We start from the raw sequence: 23,264 nt of genomic DNA, 5'->3' as shown, positions 1-23,264 counted from the left end.
CTCTTGTTGATTGCAAAGGTGGGAGGTTTGTTCAGTGCTCTGAGTATCCTGATGCTGCTCAATAAACTGCTTTAAACATGGATTTGTCTTTAAAAGATTTTTACATTACCATTCTAAACCTGATGTTATTCGCTGTTGGAAGAATTTTGAATGAAATTAAACATATACAGGGGTTTCATACAGCAAATTTCATTCCATTAATGAACCCTTTGAAGCACTGTGGTCATTTCAAACACTGCTAACCTTTCCTCCCACCTTTTCTTGCCACCCAGTCTTCCTCTACGTTTTTTTTTTAAGTTGAGTGCTATAGTACTAAATCAACATAGCATTTCAGTACTATAATGGCACCATTAAAATGCCTTGACTCCATTGACTCAGTGGAGTCAAGGCATCTCAGTGATGCTGCTATAGCACTGAAGTGCTATCTTGGCTTAGCATTATAGCACTCAATTTAGAACAATTTAAAAAAATCTGCAGAAGGTTCACAAGGAAAAGGTACTGCAGACATTTTAAGTACCACCCCACTATGATTCAAAAGCAGAACAAAGGGGTAAAGGTAAAGGTATCCCCGGTGCAAGCACCGGGTCATGTCTGACCCTTGGGGTGACGCCCTCCAGCGTTTTCATGGCAGACAATACAGGGTGGTTTGCCAGTGCCTTCCCCAGTCATTACCGTTTACCCCCCAGCAGCAAGCTGGGTACTCATTTTACCGACCTCGGAAGGATGCAAGGCTGAGTCGACCTTGAGCCGGCTGCTGGGATCGAACTCCCAACCTCATGGGCAGACAGCTTCAGACAGCATGTCGCTGCCTTACCACTCTGCGCCACAAGAGGCTCTTGAACAAAGGGGTAGAAAACAGAATAAAGCAGTTTCCCTCCAAAATGACTCAACCATGCTTTGCTAACCCAACACAAACTGGATTTTATGAACAGATAAATAAATTCCATTAGCATCCAGTTACTAAAATGGCAGTAAAAAAAAAATTCTGAAAAGGCAGAAAAAATTCATTAGCAACCAGTTACTAAAACAGTATACAAAGGCAATTTGAAAAAAGGCCTCTGTGTTTACTGTGCTTGAATCTTTTCAATAGTGCACAATTCTTCCTTCTCCTGTTGGTGGCTCCCTCACCACAATAGAGGCAGTAGCCAGCTAGTTCCCCTTGGGTTGTTGCGTTAACCTGAAAAGTAGGACAGCTCCAAGAAAACACTCAACCCTAGAATACGACATAACATTTGACAACATTTTGGAGGAGAGAGTTCTTTCCTCCTAACATGTACCAATAATTTTCTCCAATTATTTTTAGAGTATTAACCTTTCCTGTTAATATAACTCACAACATGAGCATTTGGGCATCTTATTGAGTTGAGTATTCCATTGCTGCGCACAGTATTTGTTTTTTTTTCTTATTGCAACTGTATCGAATCTTCTCAAGTACTAATTACTTGTTTAGTGAAAATTACAATGGAGTCCCAAGCACACACATTGGCTACAATGGACATAGAAGTAACTCCGCTTATTTCTGTGCTATTAGTTTACCCGATTCTGCTACATTCAGAGGTAGCTACCCAGTCTTATTTCTTACTTTGCAGTATAGGCTATAGGATGACATTTTAATGGATTGCCAGTATCAAATACATTGATGTGATTTGGAATGCATCACAGGGATTGCATTCAATTCAGAATCCTTCTCCAGAAATACAATCAAGATTTATGGTTGAGGTTAATATAGATTAATGTGGATTCAATAATTCCTTCTAGTCTAGTGATAGTAAATAACTCTATGCAAAAGATCTTGACTACATAACTCTTTCTACTCCGATGTTGCCTTGCCTTGAGATATTTTGTATTTTTTATAGTTTTGTATTGTCACTTGATGGTCATTTTTGCTAAAAATAGGTTGACTATTTGTTATATATAATTTGGGGAATACATGTCAGTGTGAATGTGGCCTACTTTTTTATTTGAGCCAGAATTCAGACAAGGATAGTCTGGCCATAAGAAAGCAACTTTCCTTCCACTGTCTTTCATTCCTGTATTAAATGAACTGTAGGCTTAGCTTCTACATCAAGCTTAACAAAATGTCCCTGTATGGATACACACAAACAACCCTAAAGGATCTGTTGACAAAGTGACATCATGCCTTTCTTACTGAAAGGAATACTAAAAATTCAGATAGAGAGAAATTAGAAACAGAGTTAACTGTGGGAAATTCCATTGCAAGGAGCTCTCCTGAAGAAATAGCATACTCAGGCTATCATAGAATCATAGAATCATAGAATCATAGAATCATAGAATCATAGAGTTGGAAGGGGCCATACAGGCCATCTAGTCCAACCCCCTGCTCAACGCAGGATTAGCCCTAAGCATCCTAAAGCATCCAAGAAAAGTGTGTATCCAACCTTTGCTTGAAGACTTCCAGTGAGGGGGCGCTCACCACCTCCTTAGGCAGCCTATTCCACTGCTGAACGACTCTGACTGAGAAAAACTTTTTCCTGATATCTAGCCTATATCGTTGTATATATCGTTGTACTTGAAGTTTAAACCCATTACTGCGTGAATCGAAATAATATCCATCAAGCAGCAAAATATCCAGCACCGGCATATCCATGTAAAGTATCATATGCTGTGTGTGCATGCATACACTGTGTTCCACTCAAGAAGGAGAGACTTGTATCAAAAGAAACAGTAATAAAACAAAATAAGGTCACCAATATGATTTTAGAAAGATATAGGTATAGGACCAGAGATGCTTTTTTCAAAAACTTGGAAAAGTGGAGAAAGATGAGCTACCAGGTGAGCTGCCAGACTGGCTAAGGTATGAATGAAAGAGGTTCACATTCCTAGAAACAGTTCAAAAAACAAAACAAAACAGGGGAGATATCTAGGAGTAGGAGCGGTACATCTTGAGTTATCCTTCCTTGAGCCAAAGTTCAGGTGGAAATTCAAACATCACTACTCCCACCAAGCTTTCAGTGGAAAAAGCCAATGTGAACATAATCCTTTCCCTGGCTGACTACTAAGTCAATGCATTGTCTTGCATTTACCTGTTTTATTTACATTATTTATAGCAGTGGTCTTCAACCTGGGGGTCAGGACCCCTTTGGGGGTAGGACGAACCTTTCACAGGGGTTGCAGCAGGGCAAGCAGTTTGGCTGGGTGGGTGCCATCCACACAACAGCCTTGCAATGGGTGGGAATGTACACAGCTATGCTTCCCAAACGTATTCTGCCTGATTGTATCACTTCTGGGTTTTCATGAAGCATGAAGAATGTTTCAGGGAGTTTTCAATGGTAAAAATCTTAAGAAAGGCTGGCATAGCCATTCCTCAACTTTAAGAGCATTTCAGATAACAATATGTATTTTTCTGCATAATAGGATAATATATACAACAACAGATAATATGTGCTATACACAATAGTATAGTATAGATCAGTGGACCCCAACCTTTTCAGGCTGGGGACCAGGGGGGAGAGGGAGTCCCAGGGACCAGGGGGGAAGAGGGAGGCACGGGCACCAGCATGCCAGCATCCACAATAACAGGTTGACCAGCAGGCGTGCCTCCCCCCCCCCCGTGGTGCAGTGCTCACTGCACAAGGAGCACACTGCGGGGGGGAGGCACGAACACCCACCAACCCACCCGCACCTGCACCTCCCCCACAGTGCAGCACTCACTGCACCGGTAGTCAGCCGATTGCTCCCGGTGCAACGAACGCATGCTATGGGGGGGTAGGAAGGTGCACCTGCTGGTGCGCCGGCACCCGTGCATCCCTCCCCCCTGCCACAACCCAGTACCGAGGCTTCCATGGCCTGGTACCAGGCCGCAGACCGGTGGTTGGGGAGCACCGGTATAGACCACAGTCGCTTTCCCTTCTTAAAGCGGACTGATCGGTCTGTTATAATATAGCCCTATCACCTTATATGAGCCTCTTGTGGCACAGAGTGGTAAGGCAGCTGTCTGAAAGCTTTGCCCATGAGGCTGGGAGTTCAATCCCAGCAGCCAGCTCAAGGTTGACTCAGCCTTCCATCCTTCCGAGGTCGGTAAAATGAGTACCCAGCTTGCTGTTGGGGGGTAAACAGTAATGACTGGGGAAGGCACTGGCAAACCACCCCGTACTGAGTCTGCCATGAAAACGCTAGAGGGCGTCACCCCAAGGGTCAGACATGACTCGGTGCTTGCACAGGGGATACCTTTACCTTTACCTTTTTATCACCTTTTAGGAAAGCCCTCCTCGACAATTCAGTTTTGCACAATTTTCAGAATGCCATGAAAGCCCTCCTGACCCCATGAGGTAAGCTATTCCATAAAGTATGACTCACAACAGATCAACTGCTATACAGGTAGGTATTGACCTTGACTATTTGTAGGGTGACACCTGCAGAAGGCTATGCTCAGATGAATAAATCAAGTACAGCAGAGCATAGAGGAGAGGATCCAAAGACTCTGTATGTAATTGCTAATACCTTTAATTGAACTGGTTAATTGATTGGCAGCCAATGACATGAATATATTAAAGTAGTGTAGTCTTGATGTTTTCATGATGTGTATCTACTTGGAATGGTGGGCTAAGTTAAGATTGGGATCTATCTTCCAGGCTAAAATAAGTTGGAGAAAAGTGGTGTTTACAACTGTGTTAGCTTACTTCTACAGCAGTAATTTAGATCCAATAAAACCTATAGGCTCTTAACTGAGGCAAGAAAGATCAATTATACTCCATCAAAGGTGAAACGCATAACGCCCTTCAAGATTTCTGCCTTCCCAGACAGCAGTACCTCCATCTTGTCAAAATCAGTCTCAATGTTTTCAGTCTTAGCAGACCATCAGTAATTCCTGATGGGTCATTTGACAGGCCTTGATGAATAATCTGATTACCTGATAATGTAAGATAATGGAATTTCTCCTTGGGTCTAGCCTTTCCCAACAAGTATGCTTATATTAGTGGGCCTCTTTATCTTTTTTCCCCTCCCTCTCAGTTTTCTGGGTTACTGATTACTGGAAATTATGTCATTTGACGACCTCATGTGACTAGCAAATAGAAGCTGGTGCCACATTATTAAGATGGAACCACATTATCAAGAGAAAGATGCCCCTCATGGAAAGGAAATGGAACAGAATGCTGCAGTGCAATATTCCATTTGTGTCTATACACTACAGTCACTGCAGAAGGCCATATGCTGTTTCAGAATACCCATACATGCCTTTTAATTTAAATATATATCTCCACAGAATGAATAGAGAATAAATGTTTGCAAATGAAATCTTTACTGACTGCACCAATTAAGCAATTGCAAATGGAAAGTTTTTTACTTCTTCATCACCCAAGTGCATATATTTGACAAGAAGATTTTTCGAGTACAGCTGCTCAGCAATGCACCACTGTTGCTTGCCAAGAATTTTACACCTCTGATTTTCTATAGCACTAATCTATTAATATGGTGAAGGCTTCCTTCTACAGACACACCCTAGAATAGCAATCCCCAACCTGTGGGCCGCAGACCACATGTGGTCCTTTGACTAATTGGAGGTGGGCCCTGAAGGACGCCCTCTCCCCCACCCGGCCCTTTACTTCATCCCCCCCAGCCCTTTACAACACACTTCATTGTTGTGGCGTGTCTGTATCTTATTTTGAAGGGATGTTTTAACATTACATCAGAGAGCGCTAGGGCAGTGGTTGAGAGTAGAGGAGTAAACTACCCCCCCCACCGGGCCTTAGTAAAAGTGGTCCCCGGTGATAAAAAGGTTGGGGACCACTGCCCTAGAAGATAACTCAGATTATACCGAATTCACTAGTGCTACTTTCTGCACTGTGATAAGACAATGAAACTTGTAAAACTTGCAAGAACAGGTCATGTCAGACCAACCTTATCTCTTTTTTTAAGAAAGTGACTACCTTGCTGGATCAGGGGAATGCCATGGACATAGTTTATCTGGATTTCAGTAAAGCTTTTGATAAGGTTCCACATGATGTTCACAAATTGGTAAAATGCAGTATGAATCCTAATTCTGTCAGGTGGATCAATAACTGATTGACAAACCGTACCCAGATAGTATTTGTTAATGGTTCAGGATCTTCTTGGAAAAAAGTGACAAGTAGAGTACCCCAAGGATCTGTCCTGGGGCCTGTGTTGTTCAATATATTTATAAATGATTTGGATGAGGGATTAGATAGGATACGTATTAAATTTGGAGATGATACTAAACTGGGAGGGGCAGCAGACACAACTGAAGACAGCAACAGAATACAGGATGATCTTGTTAGGCTTGAAAGGTAGGCTGAACTGAATAAAATGAAGTTCAATAGGGACAAATTGAATAGGCTGCCTAAGGAGGTAGTGAGCCCCCCTCACTAGCAATCTTCAAACAAAGGTTGGATACACACTTTTCTTGGATGCTTTAGGATGCTTTGGGCTGATCCTGCATTTAGCAGGGGGTTAGACTAGATGGCCTGTGTGGCCCCTTCCAATGATTCTATGATTCAAATGTAAAGTTCTGCATTTAGGTAGGAAAAACCAAATACACCAATATAAGATAGGGGAGACTTGTCTTGGCAGTAGCATGTGCGAAAAGGATCTAGGAGTCTTAGTAGACCATACATTGAACATGAGTCAGCAGTGTGACTCAGTGGCTAAAAAGGCAAATGGGATCTCGGCCTGTATTAAAGGGAGTATTGTGTCCAGATCACAGGAGGTGATGGTACCACTTTACTCTGCTCTGTTTCAGCCTCACTTGGAGTACTGTGTTCAGTTTTGGGCACCCCAATTGAAGAGGGATGTAGACAAACTGGAACGTTTCCAGAGGAGGACAACAAAGATGGTGAGGGGTTTGGAGATCAAGACATATGAAGAAAGGTTGGGGGAGCTTGGTCTGTTTAGCCTAGAGAGAAGAAGACTGAGAGGGGATCTGATAACCATCTTCAAGTATTTAAAAGGGTGCCATATGGAGGATGGAGCAGAATTGTTCTATCTTGCACCAGAATGAATGGGATGAAATTAATTCAAAAGAAATTCCATCTAAACATCTGGAAGAAGTTCCTGACAGTTAGAGCGGTTTCTCAGTGGAACAGGTTTCCTTGGGATTTGGTGGGTTCTCAATCTTTGGAAATTTTTAAACAGAGGCTACATAGCCATCTGACGGAGAGGCTGATTCTGTGAAGGCAAAGGGTTGGCAGGTTATAGTAGATGAGCAATTGGGCCGTGAGTGTCATGCATAGTGCCGGGAGTTGGACTAGATGACCCATGAGGTCCCTTCCAACTCTATTATTCTATGATTCTATGAAAATGTACAAAAACCTGTGGAGAAAAATTCATCTTCAGTGTAGTCAGAGGCAGAATCCTAGCTTCAGACTTAACTATAGATCTCCCTTCCCAGTTAACTACAGTATCTGATTTGAATTGTATCCCAATGCATTATGAAATGTAATGACCTCTCCTCTTTTTTTGCTCCATCACTGCTAATTTAAATTTGTGTGTTCCTTATTTTAGTTGATACTGAAAGCCCCCTTCTCCTCCAATTCCTTGTTCTATAATTATTCTTGGCTCTGTTCATATTCCTGCATTACATTTTTATATCATATGGATCATTTCCAGTTAAGTGATAGAGTGGTTCATTTTACATGAAAGAATGCAAACTCAGATAATTTGTCATTAAAAATACTTTGCCTTGGTGAAATTCATTAGTGTACTTTGCCCTGGAAAATATGGATTGTTCACTTACATGCACACCCACTATGGGAATCTCCTCAATAAATTACATACTCAGCAGAAATAGCTCCTTCTGCATTATATGAAATGAATTAATAGCCAGTGCACTTATGTTCAATTTGTAACATATAGATGTAACAAATAGAGCAAACTGTGTTTTTGGTAAGCGTAAGACTGGTTAATTACCATTCATATACACAAATTTGTTCCCCTCTCTCTGTTCAAGACTAAAGACTAGATCTTCAACTAGCTTGAGTCAGTCATTATGAATGTGTCAACCCCTAATTTTGGCTAGGTTTTGTCCCGGGGCCGTTCCGCATTCGTCCAAAATAGCACAATGGTTACTAATTGAAATCGCTACAGTTTTGCCGTTATGCACAACGTTGTTGACAATCTGCAACACTCCTGAAACCGATCCGCAAAAAGCGCTTCATTGTAGCGCTTTCAGGGAAATCCCAAAAAGTGGATTCACCCTCCGGAAAGTGCTACACTCCTGCAACCAATCTGCAACACTAGCGGGAAAGTTCTATGCGTTACCATTGTTGCGGTTTCTGCAAAGTCCCTCCCCCTGGCTCTCTCCTCTGATCTTCCGGCGAAGCGATCGCCATTTTTTTTTCTCCGAGCGAGCGGAGATCAACGCACTGGCAAGCCTTCGTTTACCCAGTGAGGCTTCCCTGGCTGCAGTCCTTCTGTTTAAAGTCACCAAGCACAAGCAACACAGAGGCCCGTTTGCTGGTTCATTTTCCCTTTATTCTTCGCACTGTTTTCGGCCGAAAATCGCGCCTGTGAGGGGGGGGTATTTTTTTTTCACTCGGGGGGAGCGTGGCAACGATGAAACGGCAGCTCAAACACCACCTGCTAGCTGGATGGGTCTCTCCGTTGCAACGAATCAACGCATATTCGTTGCAACAGGTGTGTGTTTTTTTTTTAATAAAACCGTTCTTAAAGGGAAAGGGGCTGTTTGGGAGCATGATAACAGCCGCCTATTGGCTGCTTGATGGCCAGAGGCGGGACACAGCTCAGCAATAGTGCTTCCTGGCTAGCGATTTTTGCCGAGACCGGAAACCTGTGGGAAACGATAGAAACGCAACTGGATTCCACTACAAAGGCAGGTATGCATAACGAAGAATTCCACTATTTTAAATGGCGATCTTTTGTTCCACAAAAAAATTGCAACATGGATCCCGGTGCGGAATGGCCCCCGCTATCTACAATTCTTAGCCAAGATTAAATGATGGCTAAGTGGACAAGCCCACCGATTAAACAGGTTCAGTTTGATAGTGATGCCTGAATTTAGAAGTAAACTACTTTTCCATATTTCTGTAAAATATATTAAAGGGAGTATTCATGCAATCATTGGAACATTTTAAGATACATATATAGATATCAGATTACATATTGGAGACATACAATGCAGATGGATACCTGTATCTCTGGTAAAGTTTATATGGGTCAAAAAGCAGAACAAACTAATGAACTATTACCAGTGAAAAAGGAAGAGACTTTTCTTTTGCAAATTACTATCAGTGATGCTTGAAAAAGGCAATGTTCTATTCTCATATTGTACGAGGAGAGTAATTATTAGATCTGCACTTAAGAAGATTGCTAACCAATAAAAGCCAAGTCTGTTCTGATCTTGGTTTCTCTAAACATCCTTTTTTGTTTCATGCAGAGAAGGACCTCACACAGCTGGCAACAATTACCTGTGACAAGCCTTCATTTATCTCAGAAATTCTCCAGGTTCTGTCCTGCACTCTGCAGACAGGCTCAGTCAAATCTCCTCTGGAGCAATACCTACAGGTTTAGTTATTGAAATGTGGGAGCACCAACAGGTGTGCATAGACAGGATCAGGGAGCTAGAGCTGGCACATAGGCTCATGCCTAGTGGACAGGTTGATCCTGCAAGCTTTCCCCCCTCCCAGCCCAAGGCTTAATGTGAGATGACTGCACCTGCACCTGCTTTTGAGGCAGCACTCTGGGAGTCATTTTGTCCAGACTTAAATGGTGTCAGCTATTGCATTCTTGTGACCACTGGCCTAGGAGGTGAAACATGGCCTGTAAGCCTGTAATGCCTTCTCTGCATTAGTCTGTTGCCTCTGTCATTCCTGCTGGGTGGAGGGAGATTCTGTCACACTGGTGAACCAAGGCATGGACTGGTGCTTAATTGTCCCAGGACCTGGGGGGACAGAGAGAAGTTCTAGGAGAGGAGCTCCCACTGCAGGCTCTTCAGGAGCAAGTTCTGCAACAGATGGACCCAAGGCATCTACCCTTCAGGTGTCACTCAAAGATTCCTGTTCTACTTCACACCATACTTGTAGTTCCTCAGGCTCCTGAGTTGGAGACAGGAGCCAGCTGACGGGATCATGAAAGTTTGTAATGTCCCTTGTTGAATATACCTTTTGTTTGGATTTTTGCTCAATTCTTGAATGTGTACGTGTGTGTTTTTTACATCTTTCTGCAGTTGCATTTCTTTTAACATTGGTAGCTTTGTGGATTTTATTTCTGGATAGTCAGAAGTGTTTGCCAATTTTACATGTAATTGCCAGCTACTTTTGCTGTTGTGAATAGATGGTGGAAATTTTACTTTAAAATGCAGTAGGAGATTTGGAAATCTTCAGACTTTGGTATACAGTAAGATATAACTGCTTAGTGTAACTTTTGGGATGGAAATTTTAAAGCTAAGGGTGCTCCTGGGAAATCTGTCTTGCAAGTCAATTCACTACCTTATAAAACTCTCCTTTGAACTCCACAATCTACCCTGAATAGCCCTGACTTCATTCTCATCAGTCACTTCATAATCTTTTAATAACCCCTTCAAATATTATCTGCTTGCTTCCTAATTCTTCTTCCTTTAGGATTCCAAATCTGATTCTTGGAAGAAGAAAAGTGTCACCCTTTTCATTTCAAAACTGAATCAATAAATAAAGAATTTACCTTACCTTTTCATATAATTGGTACTTTAATATTATTTATTTTAAAGTCCCTCAAATCCCAATATTGGTAAATCCAGTTTTGCTGAATATATTTTGAATGATCAACATAGCCTACATATGCAAGACTTTGTGTGTCATTTCCTGAAATCACACCTTCAAGGCAAAGCATAGACACCAATGAATGGCTGAATACAAAAAAAAAAAAAGATATCCCTTTTGTTGTTTGTGGAACTTAAAAAATCCAACGTTCATTCAGATCACATAACCTGGAAGGGAAAGCGACTGTGGTCTATGCTATACTATTGTGTATAGCAGTGGTCCCCAACCTTTTTATCACCGGGGACCACTCAACGCCGGAGACCACTCACCGGGGACCACTCAACGCCTTTTACTGAGGCCCGGTGGGGGGGAGGGTAGTTTACTCCTCTACTCTCAACCACTGCCCTAACACTCTCTGACTCTGGTCGTTATGGTAATGTTTAAACATCCCTTCAAAATAATATACAGACACGCCACAACAATGAACATAAGGAACATTTTATTTTCATGGAAATTTTAACTCATGACAATGACAAATCAATGGAAACCCTGAGCTTGTTTCTCTGCAACGAGATAGTCCCATCTGGGAGTGATGGGAGAAAATGACACCCGAAGTGTGTTGTAAAGGGCCTGGGGGGAGGAAGTAAAGGGCCGGGGGGGGGGGAGAAGGCATCCTTCGGGGCCCACCTGCTATTAGTAGAAGGACCACATGTGGTCCACAGCCCACAGGTTGGGGATCGCTAGTGTATAGCACATATTTTCTGTTGTTGTATGTACTATTCTATTATGCAGAAAAATACATATTGTTATCCAAAATGCTCTTAAAGTTGAAGAATGGCTATGCCAGCCTTTGTCAAGATTTTTACCATTGAAAACCCCCTGAAATATTCTTCATACTTCGAGAAAACCTAAAAGTGATGCAATCAGACAGAATATGTTTGGGAAGCATAGCTGTGTACATGCCCACCCATTGCCTTTCCAGGTCCATCACTGGAAGAGGGGGAATTTTGGAAGAGGGGGAATGGGTTGACATGACCATATATTGTAATATCACCTGATAAAATTTTAACATGTTTTAAAAAATATATTAAAATAATTAACTCTCGCCTGTCCTCTCCCTCCATTTGCCTTCCAAATCAACTTGGCCCCTGTAACACTTAGGAACATTTGTTCCCAATGGCACATATGACTGCTAGTCAAGTCAGGAGAATCAGACCCAGCTTTTGTCAAATGTGCTGTCTGGCTTAGTCTTGAAGGTTTGTTGTAGTTTTCTCTTCATAGCCATTCATCTCACTATTAACCATGATTTTCAGTTAGGTCTTCTCTATCAAATGTTTTGTGGGATTTGCCTTGTCAGGAAAGGACAAGGACTTAATGTCAAATGTAAAAGTGGATGTTTGGAGGATACCCGAAAAGAGTTCAATAAACATGCCCTTGATTTCTCCCAGTCAAGTCCTGTGATTGGCTGTTAAGCCTTCAGCTTTCAGAAAGGATGGTTTTGAGAGTACCAAGTATTTAAAGCCAAATATATATGTTCATGCAAAGCCAGATGGATTAAATTATCACTTCCCTCTCTTTTACTTCATAACTGCTGAGCCAGAAGCTGGCCAGCTGTCTTGAGAGCACCTAAGCACAGCAGAGGTTGCCCGGAAGTCTTGTTTTCTGTCAAGCTGTTAAGGCAGAACAGGGAATAGTACTGCATCTCACCTTGCTTGGCATAGTCCTCAGATTAACTGAGACTGTATGACAGGTGCTCTCCACACATATCATATTGCCAGACTGTCATGACGATAGGCCCTGAAATGAGATCCATTTAGGCCTAACAGTCTGCCCATTTGACTAGATCACAAATATTCAGACATACAGATGGATCCACTGGACTAGATGTGTGACTTCCACGCAGTGATGTGAAAATGTCTGGCTTCTTTTGATCTGGCTGAACTGGCTCTTGGATCCATGCCACAGTGACAACCAGACTAGACTACTGTAATGCACTGTCAAAATCAGGTCAGAAACTCCAGTTGATTCAGAATGCCACACCTTGACTTTTATAAGGTGTTAGACAGAGCACTTCCATTGAGCATTGACTCCCCTAGTGCCAGTTGGCAAATGGGCAAAATCAACAACTGCCCCTTCATGTGCTTTTCGGCTGTGGCCCCCACCTTTAGAATGGCCTACTTGAGGATGTCAGGAAGGCTTTCCATTAACTATGCAAAACTGTATTATTCAAGAGAGCTTTTCTACTCAGGCAACAGAGTTGCACTGTACTAAATGATAAGTTATTAGAGACTGAGAGCTATACTATTGTTTAATTTGATGAAATTAGGATTGTACCATGTAATTTTATATGATTTACTGTGTTGTGTTTAGCTCACTGAAACTAGGACCCTACTGTGTAATTTTTGTATAATTTAATGTCATACTAAGACATATGCTTTGCTTCAGTTTTGTTTTAAGATTTCTGAAGAAGAGTTGATTCTTAAGAGTTGATTCTTTTTCTCTTCCTGAAGGAGTCTCAAAGTGGCTTATATTTGCCTTCCCTTTCCTCTCCCCACAACAGACATACTGTGAGGTGGGTGAGGCTGAGAGAGCCCTGATATTACTGCTCGGTCAGAACAGCTTTATCAGTGCTGTGGCGAGCCCAAGGTCACCCAGCTGGCTGCATGTGGGGGAGCTCATAATCAAACCCGGCTCGCCAGATTAGAAGTCCGCACTCCTAACCACTACACCAAACTGGAAGGAGGAAGAAGGACATGTGTGCTAAGAGGCTGAGGATGTTGGTATCATATGGGCCTCAATCCCATGTAACCAAGGGCCCAGAAGCAAAAGGAGCTGCTAGGTCACCTGATTCAGAGACAATACAGGGAAGAAAGGTAACTTGGGAATTAGAAGTTGGAGGAGAAATTGGGGATCATTGAGAATTTTGCATGCATTCTTCATGTGTCCTTTCTTATTGTACAGATTATCTAACAGGGATATTCTGACCATACAGGTGGGCATCTTTATCCTAAGGATGAGGAATTAATGGATTTTCTGCAGGACTTTTGGTTCCACAGTCAGGATATTCTCTTCAGTCCTTTTAGCAGCGGCACTTTTTCAACATTAGCTTCATTCCTATAGAGGAATCACACCATTTTATATATTGTGCTATTTAAGTATTCCCATCCATACAGGGGGGAAAGGGGAGAAGACATAACTTGACACTTCCCCTCTTTTTGCTCACACATACAAGTAGCCTTGTTTTGAGAGCTGATGTGCACTATGGAATGAAGGAGCTTAAGAAGGTACATATGATCATCAATAGGAAGGTACAGTTTCAAACAGTTCATGCTCTAAAACATCCTTTTCTCCAGGAGAACTGATATCCATAGTCTGCAGATGAGCTGTAATTTCAGATCCTCATAATATTTTTATATTGTTTAATGAATACCCCATTCTGTCGATTGTTTTGACTCATTCTGTGTAATCCAAGTGAGAAAGGGGGACCATAAATGACATTAAATGAATAAAAGCCTAAACAGAATTGCATTCTTCTTACCTCATTGATTTCAATGAATTTAAATGGGTATAACTCTGTTTGGGATTGTACTGTTAGAGAGGGGCCCATGCACAACCATACTTCTGGCAACCCATATGCAGTAGCCATCCTGGCAGACCCCCCCCCCCCCCAGTTAAGAGCTTGAGATTCTAAGAACCACTTAGGCTCCCTTTACATGTATTTGTTCCAGCCTACTTGCTACCACAGCTCTGTTTCATTGTATTTTGCTTAACATTTATGTAATTTATGTAATTTGCCTTGTTTGCTAAAATAGTCTGCTTTGAAGCCTCCCAGAAAATATAATTTGATGGCTAATATTAAATAACATTGCATCTTTATCAGTGGTGGATTTAAATCTCTTTAAGCTGCTATCACTGCATTTTTCTAAAAATAGCTTTCCCATATGCTTTCAAGCAATGAGCATGGATTTTCTGACCCAGCAAATGTGAAAACCTTGTTGCCAGTGCTTCAATCAAAATCACCATCAAATATGAAGTTTAATCACCTCTGAGAATAAGCATGTGTCTAAGTGATAGATGTTGCCTCACTCTGCAGAAATTCTGCATGGGTGTGGAAAGGAGGGGGAACATTGTTCAGGACTGCATCCAATCACAAATGTACCAGCAGCTAATGTAGCTGCATTTTTATCTTTTTTATAGAATGCCATCAAGAGATTGTGACAGGGCAAATTGTGGTTTTACAGAAGGCTGGACTCGAAAAGGGGAATATCTGTACTAATGCTTTATATCTAGAGCTGTTTAAATCATCCTTACTTGGAGGAAGGTATAGAAAACAGCACACATATTATTTTATATGCACCTTTTTTGAGGGGGGGCTACAAGTATAAATTGATGAACATATTTGGGGAGGATATCCCCAGAGGTTGGGACAGGTTTTCCTTTTTCTTTTTTCTTTCTTTTTTGAAACAAAGCTTTAAAGCAATTGGAAGATGGATATTTTTTATCATGGAATTTGCACAGGGGATATCACCTCATCCTTAGTGCCTCATTGCCTCCGTATCTTGTGGCAGATTTTTGAGCCCAATAATATATCTTGCATTCCAGTCTGTCAATTCCAACATCAAATCTCTTTAGACTTCTGTCAAAGTGCTTGACCTTTGTATTATACAGCCTTTAAGAATAAGCTTTCCCTTTTCAGGAAACTTTTTGTTTCTGAAAAGAGATATATTCTATGAAAATATTATGAAAATAAAGCAGGAAACATTTGGACTAACATTTGTGCCTGAATCGCCTATATCTGCACGTTCAGAGTTTGGCAGATTTATTTGGCTTCCTTTTCTTGAAACCTCCCCTACCCCATCTAAAGGCTATAAATCTTTTGCTGCCCCTTCCTCTTCCCTGGGGAAATGAAACAACCTTTACTCAGTTTTCTGGCTAGTCCAGACATACTCTATAGTGGATCAGAGGTCAGCACGAAGTCTCCTTCTCCCTTTGCAGCTCCTGGCACAGCACTAGAGAAACTGGGCCTGATAGTGGGAATACTATACATTTAGTTTGTGAAACACATTTCTCCAGGAGACGGTAACTAATTTCTCCAGGAAGTTGTGGAGGATTTAGTTGGCCCTGTGTGCCTGAGATCCATCATTCTGAGTGTGGGGCCAGAGCCTCAGTCCTCTGGCACCAGGATGGATAGTAGAGGAACAAAACAGATGCTGGAATCAGTTCTAGCCATTGGATTGCCTCTCAATGAAGAAACAAGAGATATTACAGAGTAGTGGATTTTGAACTTCACTTCTGATTTAAAATAAACAGGTTGTATTCCAGAGCTGCCTTTGTTCCTGTATTAAACTAAAATACACAGCCTGGCTGCAGGCATGCTTCAGGGGATATGATACTGTTCTGCTATAGTGCTTCTTCAGAAGTGAATTGGCTTGTCCACACAAGAAAATCCATTTGCAAATGATCACTAGAGTGGAACAATAGCACCATAGCCTATCTAGATACAGCCATAATTAATCAAAAGGGTTTTTCCTTACTGAATTCATTCAAATCAGCTGTTCCACAGCTCTAAATATGCTCAAAGAGGAAAGCTAGCAAAACATTTTTGAATTGTAAAAAAGGGGATGTGAGAGGTGCTGCAATCCCTTAAGCACCTCTCCCCTTTGCCTACTCTGTCATTTCTCAGCGACAGCTGCCAAGATAGAGAAAGAGATACCTGGAGGGAGTTATGGTGCTTTCCCCCTGAAGATCACTCTCTGCCTTGGTGGAATTCCTCTGTTCTCCTCCATAACACAAGCTGAGCTGAGCCACCACAACCCCTTTTAGTGTGCACCAGAAAGTGAATTTTCTATGGTAGTATGAATGAATGGTCTAGGCAGTGAGCTAGAAAGAACATACGCTAACTCTGATAGCAATCAATGCTTTCTTCATAGAATCCTAGTGTTGGAAGGGGCCATATAGGCCATCTAGCCCAACCCCCTCTTGAATGCAGCATCCATGAGAAGTATCTATCCAGCCACTGCTTAAAGACTGCCAGAGAGGGGGAGCTCATGAGCTCCTTCAGCAGCCGATCCACTGCGGAACTTGGTCTGTTAATTCCCCCCCCCCCCCAGATATCCAGCTGGTACCGTTCTACAAGTAGTTTAAAGCCATTACTATAGGTTCTATCCTTATAGGTGGTCCTATCCAGTAAGTTCCATCATATCCATAGGTTCCATCTTATAGAGCATCAACGTAGATGAATAGAATTCCACAAGCAAAACTAAGGCAGTATCTAAGAAAAATGACAGAGTATTTTTATTTTTATTTTTATTTTTATTTTTATTTTTATTTTTATTTTTATTTTTATTTTTATTTTTATTTTTATTTTTATTTTTATTTTTATTTTTATTTTTATTTTTATTTTTATTTTTATTTTTATTTTTATTTTTATTTTTATTTATTTACTGCCTCTCCCAACAGGCTCGAGGCGGGTCACAACAACTAACCCCATTAAAATTCCCATTAAAACATCAATCTACTAACATGATGGCTAAAAATCCCATCCCTCCCCCAATTATCAAAGAGGTGAAGAGGAAAGGATAGGGGAGTAGCATACACTCCAACTCTTAGGGTGGAGCGATGTCCCTGATTCGCTGACCCCAGCCTCAACCATAGACCTGGTGGAAGAGTTCCGTTTTACAGGCCCTGCGGAAAGCTGACAAATCCCACAGGGCCTGTAGATCACCTGGGAGCTCATTCCACCAGGTAGCGGCCAGGTCCGAAAAGGCCCTGGCCCTGGTCAAGGCTAGATGCACTTCCTTCGGGCCGGGGACAACCAACAGGTTCTCACCCGCAGGGCGTAAGGCCCTGCGGGGGGCATAGAGCGGTAGGTGGTCCCTCAGGTATGTGGGTCCCAACCTGCATATGGCCTTGAAGGTTAAAACCAAAACCTTGAACTGGATCCTGTCAGCAATTGGCAGCCAATGCAGCTGCCTCAGCACCAGCTGGATGTGGGCCCTCCAAGATGTTCCAGTGAGGACACTGGCAGCTGCATTTTGCACCAGCTGTAGTTTCCGGGTCAGGGACAAGGGTAGGCCTGCGTAGAGCAAGTTACAGAAATCTATTCTGGAGGTGACTGTCGCATGGATCACTGTGGCCAAGTGGTCAGGGGACAGGTAGGGCGCTAGTAGCCGGGCCTGGCGAAAATAGAAAAATGCCTGGCCTGCTACTCTCTTGACCTGAGCCTTCATAGTCAGGGAGGCATCAATGGTCACAACCAAATTCCTAGCTTGGGGCACGATGGTAAGTTGCACCCCTGCTAGGGTGGGTAGACACGCTGCCTGTTCCCGCCCCCTTCCTGCCAGCCACAGGACCTCCGTCTTGGAGGGATTGAGTTTCAGGCGACTCTGCTCGAACCATTCAGACACTGCTTCCAAACATCTGGCAAATGATTCCGGGGGGGAGTTCGGGTGGCCGTCCATTAGGAGATAGAGCTGGGTGTCATCAGCGTGCTGATGGCAACCCAGCCCAAAGCTCCATACCAGCTGGGCCAGAGGGCGCATAAAGATGTTAAACAATGTGGGGGAGAGGACCGCACCCTGAGGGACCCCGCAAGGGAGTCTATAGGGCCGCGAGAACTCTTCCCCCATAGCAACCCTCTGGGACCGGTTCTGGAGGAAAGAGCGTATCCAGCACAAGGCTGTGCCCTGTATCCCCAAACCGGCCAGGTGATGGACCAACCGTGGTCCACGATGTTAAAGGCCGCCGTTAGGTCTAAAAGGACCAACATGGCTGACCCACCTCTATCCAGCTGGCTACGGAGGTCATCCAGCAGGGTGACCAAAACCATCTCCACCCCGTGGCCAGGGCAGAAGCCAGAATGATATGGATCGAGTGCCGAAGTTGCTTCCAAGAATGCCAGGAGCTGGTCCGCTGCAGCCCTCTCCACCACCTTGCCCAGGAACGCTAAATGTGACACTGGGTGGTAGTTAGCAGGATCCAGCAGGTCCAGCGATGGTTTCTTCAGGAGAGGGTGGACCACCGCCTCCTTGAGCCGCTCAGGAAACTCTCCCGTACTCAAGGAGGAGTTGATGATGTCTCTGAGCTGGCCTCCTATCTTCTGGCCACCTCCCCTGAGGAGCCAAGAAGGACCGGGGTCGAGGCAGCAGGTGGTTGCCCTGACCGAACATAGCAACTTGTCCACTTCAGAAGAAGCGAGCCACCTGAAGCCATCAAACCTCACTACCAATGGCAGCCAACAGGTCTCCAGTTCATTCACTGTATTAATTGTGGCGGGACAAGACTTTATCCACAAAATAGCTCGCAAATGCCTCGCAGCCGATTTCCAATTGTCTAGTGTTTTGGCGCCCCTCAAGGGCGGTAAGTGATCTAACTACCCTGAATAATTGGGCCAGGCGAGAGCTTGCGCACACGATTTCCGTGGCAAAAAACTGACGTTTAGCCACTTTCACCGCCATCTCATATGCCCTCATAAGTGTGTGATAAGATGTTCTTGTAGCCTCGTCACGAGTCTTCCGCCACACTCGCTCCAGTCGTCTCACTTCCCTTTTCTTCTCATTGGTTCGCAACCTGATCAACGTATCAATAGATATTTTATTATTATTATTATTATTATTATTATTATTATTATTATTATTATTATTATTATTATTATTATTATTATTTAATTTATATCCTGTCTCCCCCCCCCCGCTCAAGGCGGGTCACATAAAACCAATCCCCTAAAACAATAAAAGCACAATAAAACATAATACAATTAATTACAAAAGTTAAGACAAGAATGGCAGCAAGATTCAATATAACTAACCGAATTCCACAACCGACTAATAAGGGAAAGGGAGGGGGCAGATGACAGATGCAACCGCCACATTTAGGAACTAACATACTTGATAGTAAAGAAGAGAGGCAGAGAACTACATCTCTAGCTGAGAGAGGGAAAGACTAAGTGTGGAACTTCAGAGAAGAAGCAGGATAGAAGTATCTGGAGACAGACAAGGAATGGCATTTAACAGGTGCTGACTTCACTATCCTAATTGCCTTCTTGCTGCCCCCCCCCCCACCTGGAGGAATGAGCTCCCAGGAGAGAAGGGCCCTGTCAGAGCTGTCAGAGTTCCACAGGGCCTGTAAAATTGAGATCTTCCACCAGGCATTGGGTTGAGGTCAGGTAGTAGAATATTGACTGGGTCCCTCCTCTGAATACTTCTGAGACATGAGGGACCATAAATAATCCACTGCTATACAGGAGGGGGAGGTGTGAGAGTGGGATGGATGGGTTGGTTTCTTTGTGTTTTTCAAATTGTTATCTTTTTTGAAGTAAACCGCCTCAAGGCAGCTGGCCAGGAGTGGCAGGTTATAAGTTTATCATTATAATATTGTCCGTGCCTGTATGTGTGCGCCCACTGGCGTGCTGATGGCCATGCCTCCCCTCATCCCCCCCAGCCCCCCGTGGTGCAGCGCTCGCTGCATGGTAGAGTCTGGCCGCTTGGTGCCCAACCCTACTCTGGTTCAATCATGCTAGTTGCAGATAAAAAATGTAAATTGCCCCAAATCAAAATGGAAATTGCATTCAGTGTAGACGGCAGGGATTGAATCAACCTGGGATTGGAATAAAAGCTCCATGGAGATTCAGCCCTGGATTTTCCTGTGCAGAACAGGAAAATCTACTTCTAAAGTGCATTGAAAGTGCACCAACTAATGTGTGTGGAATGGGCCCTTATCTCCTTTTTTGAGATAGAGAATGGCAGGCTGATAATATACAGGAATAGGTCAGGTGAGCTCTAACAAAAAGAATGGAATGAGATTTGCCCTGCTATTGCACTATGCTTCATCTCTCCAACTTTCCTACAAAGGCAGGTCTTGAGGAAAGACATAAAGGAGAAAGGCTTCATCTTTGAAACTCAAGGCCCTTCCCACTTTTGCTTCCCCTCTCAAGACCCAACTATATAAGAAAGCTTTTTTCCTGAACAGACTGCTGTTACTCTAAAAGCACTGATGATTCCTTTTACCTTATAATTAAAGGTGATTTTACTTTTCTCTCTACTTCCTTATCTGCCAACAATTAAATTCTTGACTGTATTTCTGTCCCATTTTGTTTAACAAATGAAGCCATCTTGCATAAATTTGTTTTGTTTGTTTTATTTACCACAGTGGCAACAAACACTGGAAACAAAAATTATTACTCATTTAACATGAATGAGAAACAGAAGCACTGATGCAAGTAAACTAGAATATGAAGACAGCTGGGAAATATTTTAAAGAACATGACATTTAAGGAAAATATCTCAGTCATATTAGTCACAAACAAAGGCTAAAATTTAGGCAAAGGCTGGTTGTGTATGCCAGTTGTGCCAACTTCTGGCAATAGGACAGTCAGCCAAAGTTCATGGTCTAATCAGCTCCTCCTCACTTTCCCACGAATGTGTTATAGCTGCTCACATGAGACAGAGGGCAGCGGCTGTTTGGTGTCCAATTTCTATGCTGCAGGCAAGATGAGAGAAAGACTTCATATGTTATCCCAGTGTTGTGCCTCATTCCAGCACTTAACACCAAGCTGAAGAGTTCATCAGAAATTACTGCATTCTTTGTAAAAATATACATCTGCGAGTTTGACCAAGTCTCTTTGCAATTCAAGCTGACTTCTGCCATCATTTCTTTCCCTGCCTGTTGGATATGGCAAGACCTCAATGACCTGGGTGTCATCAGACTCTAGATATGCGGATCAGTTATTCAGGTATGGGTGCATACTCGTGCGTGCGCGCAGATAATGGAACTTCCTGCCAAAATCAAGGATCCCATGCCATTTCAAGTGAGGTAATATAGTTATGAACTAAACACAATATATCCTTTTTAAGGAAAAAATAGGCCATCTGCCACTACTGGGGTTGATTTGCATCGCAAATCATGTTCAAGCAATGTTGCACAAAGGCCTGAATTTTTTTTTTAAGAAATTGTCCTTTCCGAAAAGGTATTTCAATTTAGAATTCATGTAATGCACCCAGTGGTACTTCTGTTGTATGAAATTCTATAAATACAAATAAAATTGCACAATAAGCAATGTCCTATGAACTATAAAAGATTGTCTACTTCAATGTTCTAAATAGAATTCTATATGTCATAAAGAAAGTAATGGACATATTCTGGCAGTGAATTATATGGGAAGGCATTGCTCTAATTATAAAAATGCAAAAGGAATCTTTATAAAGAAGTAATAATGTGACATTTATGAGAAGTTTAATGTAAGATATACCTGTGGCCTATTAAGCTCTCTTTTGTTCAGAAGCTCTCAATTGCTGATATAGTCCTGATATCAGCAAATCTGCCATTTTATTAGTTATTCTTTGCCCATAGCAATTCAACAGAAAATTAATTAGCATCACCCTACCATAAATCACCCCAATATTAACTAAAATGCCAGTTCTGTAATCACTTTTCATTAAAGCCAAAAATGCTAATTAAAATTGATCCCCACTCCCCTTTGTGCTTTGGAAAATTGCTGCCAGTTTTTAGACCCCTTCAGAGGTAAACTGATATGTGGAAAACCTTTACCTAAGTGGATTTTGAATAGTGTTTCATCCTTTCTATAGAGATAACAATGCATGAAAGGAAAGGGGCTTTGGGTGAGAGTGACAAGCTCTGTTCAAAGCTGGGAGTGTGGGTAGGAAAATGTCTAAGAAAAATATCCTTATTAAAGCCCCAGAAATTTATATGCTGCATCTGGAATGTTGTGCAGTGACTTTTTATAGGCTGCTGACAGTGAATATGACACAAATGACAAGCTACAAAGGATTCTATTAATGAAACAATTCATGCCATTTCCAGATAAAAATAAACCTGATAGATTTGGCAAATTTCCGTTTTCTTCATTTCTGAACGAAATCTTCACTGCATTGTCTGTTCAATATAGCTGAACTCACTGAGGAAAATTTGTGTGTATATGGTTTGGATGAAAGTAATGGTAGTTTAAGGGACACATTACACTTAGATTCCTTTTTAAAACAGATCTAAGGATCATTGCATTTTATTTTAATAAAAGAGACAAAACAATAGATAACCTTGTATATAGGGCTTATAGACTAAGCTCCAATGTGGCTGAGGTGGCCTAGTCAATTAGGTCAGTGTTCCCCAACCTTTTTATCACCGGGGACCGGTCAACGCTTGACAATTTTACTGAGGCCTGGGGGGAGGGTAGTCTTTTGCCAAGGGACATCACCAATGCCACCTGAGCCCCTGCTCCATTTGCTTTCCAGCCGGCGCCCCTGACTTCCTGCTGCTAATAGCAGCTGCACAGTGCCACGCCGAGGGGGAGCCCCAGCCATGGTGGCCACCAGAGAGCACCAAAGGTGAGCTGGTGGCAGAGTGGCAGGGCAGCCACCGAGGCAGCAGCCGGGGAGGAGGATGAGAAGGAGCCGCGGCCCGGTACTGACTGATCTACGGACCGATACCAATCTCCAGACCGGGGGTTTGGGACCACTAAATTAGGTGTTTGGCCGGAGATCACAACTTTGTGATTTTGAGCCTATCTGTGGGTCTTAATTTTTTCCCACACAGGAGGGTTTTTTAAACATTTGAAAAGCTCATGATTTACAAATTGACTGT

The sequence above is a fragment of the Paroedura picta genome, chromosome 6 (assembly GCF_049243985.1).
Source record: "Paroedura picta isolate Pp20150507F chromosome 6, Ppicta_v3.0, whole genome shotgun sequence".
Lineage (NCBI taxonomy): Eukaryota > Metazoa > Chordata > Lepidosauria > Squamata > Gekkonidae > Paroedura > Paroedura picta.
The sequence above is the reverse complement of the archived record's forward strand: the minus strand, read 5'-3'. Positions refer to the sequence as shown.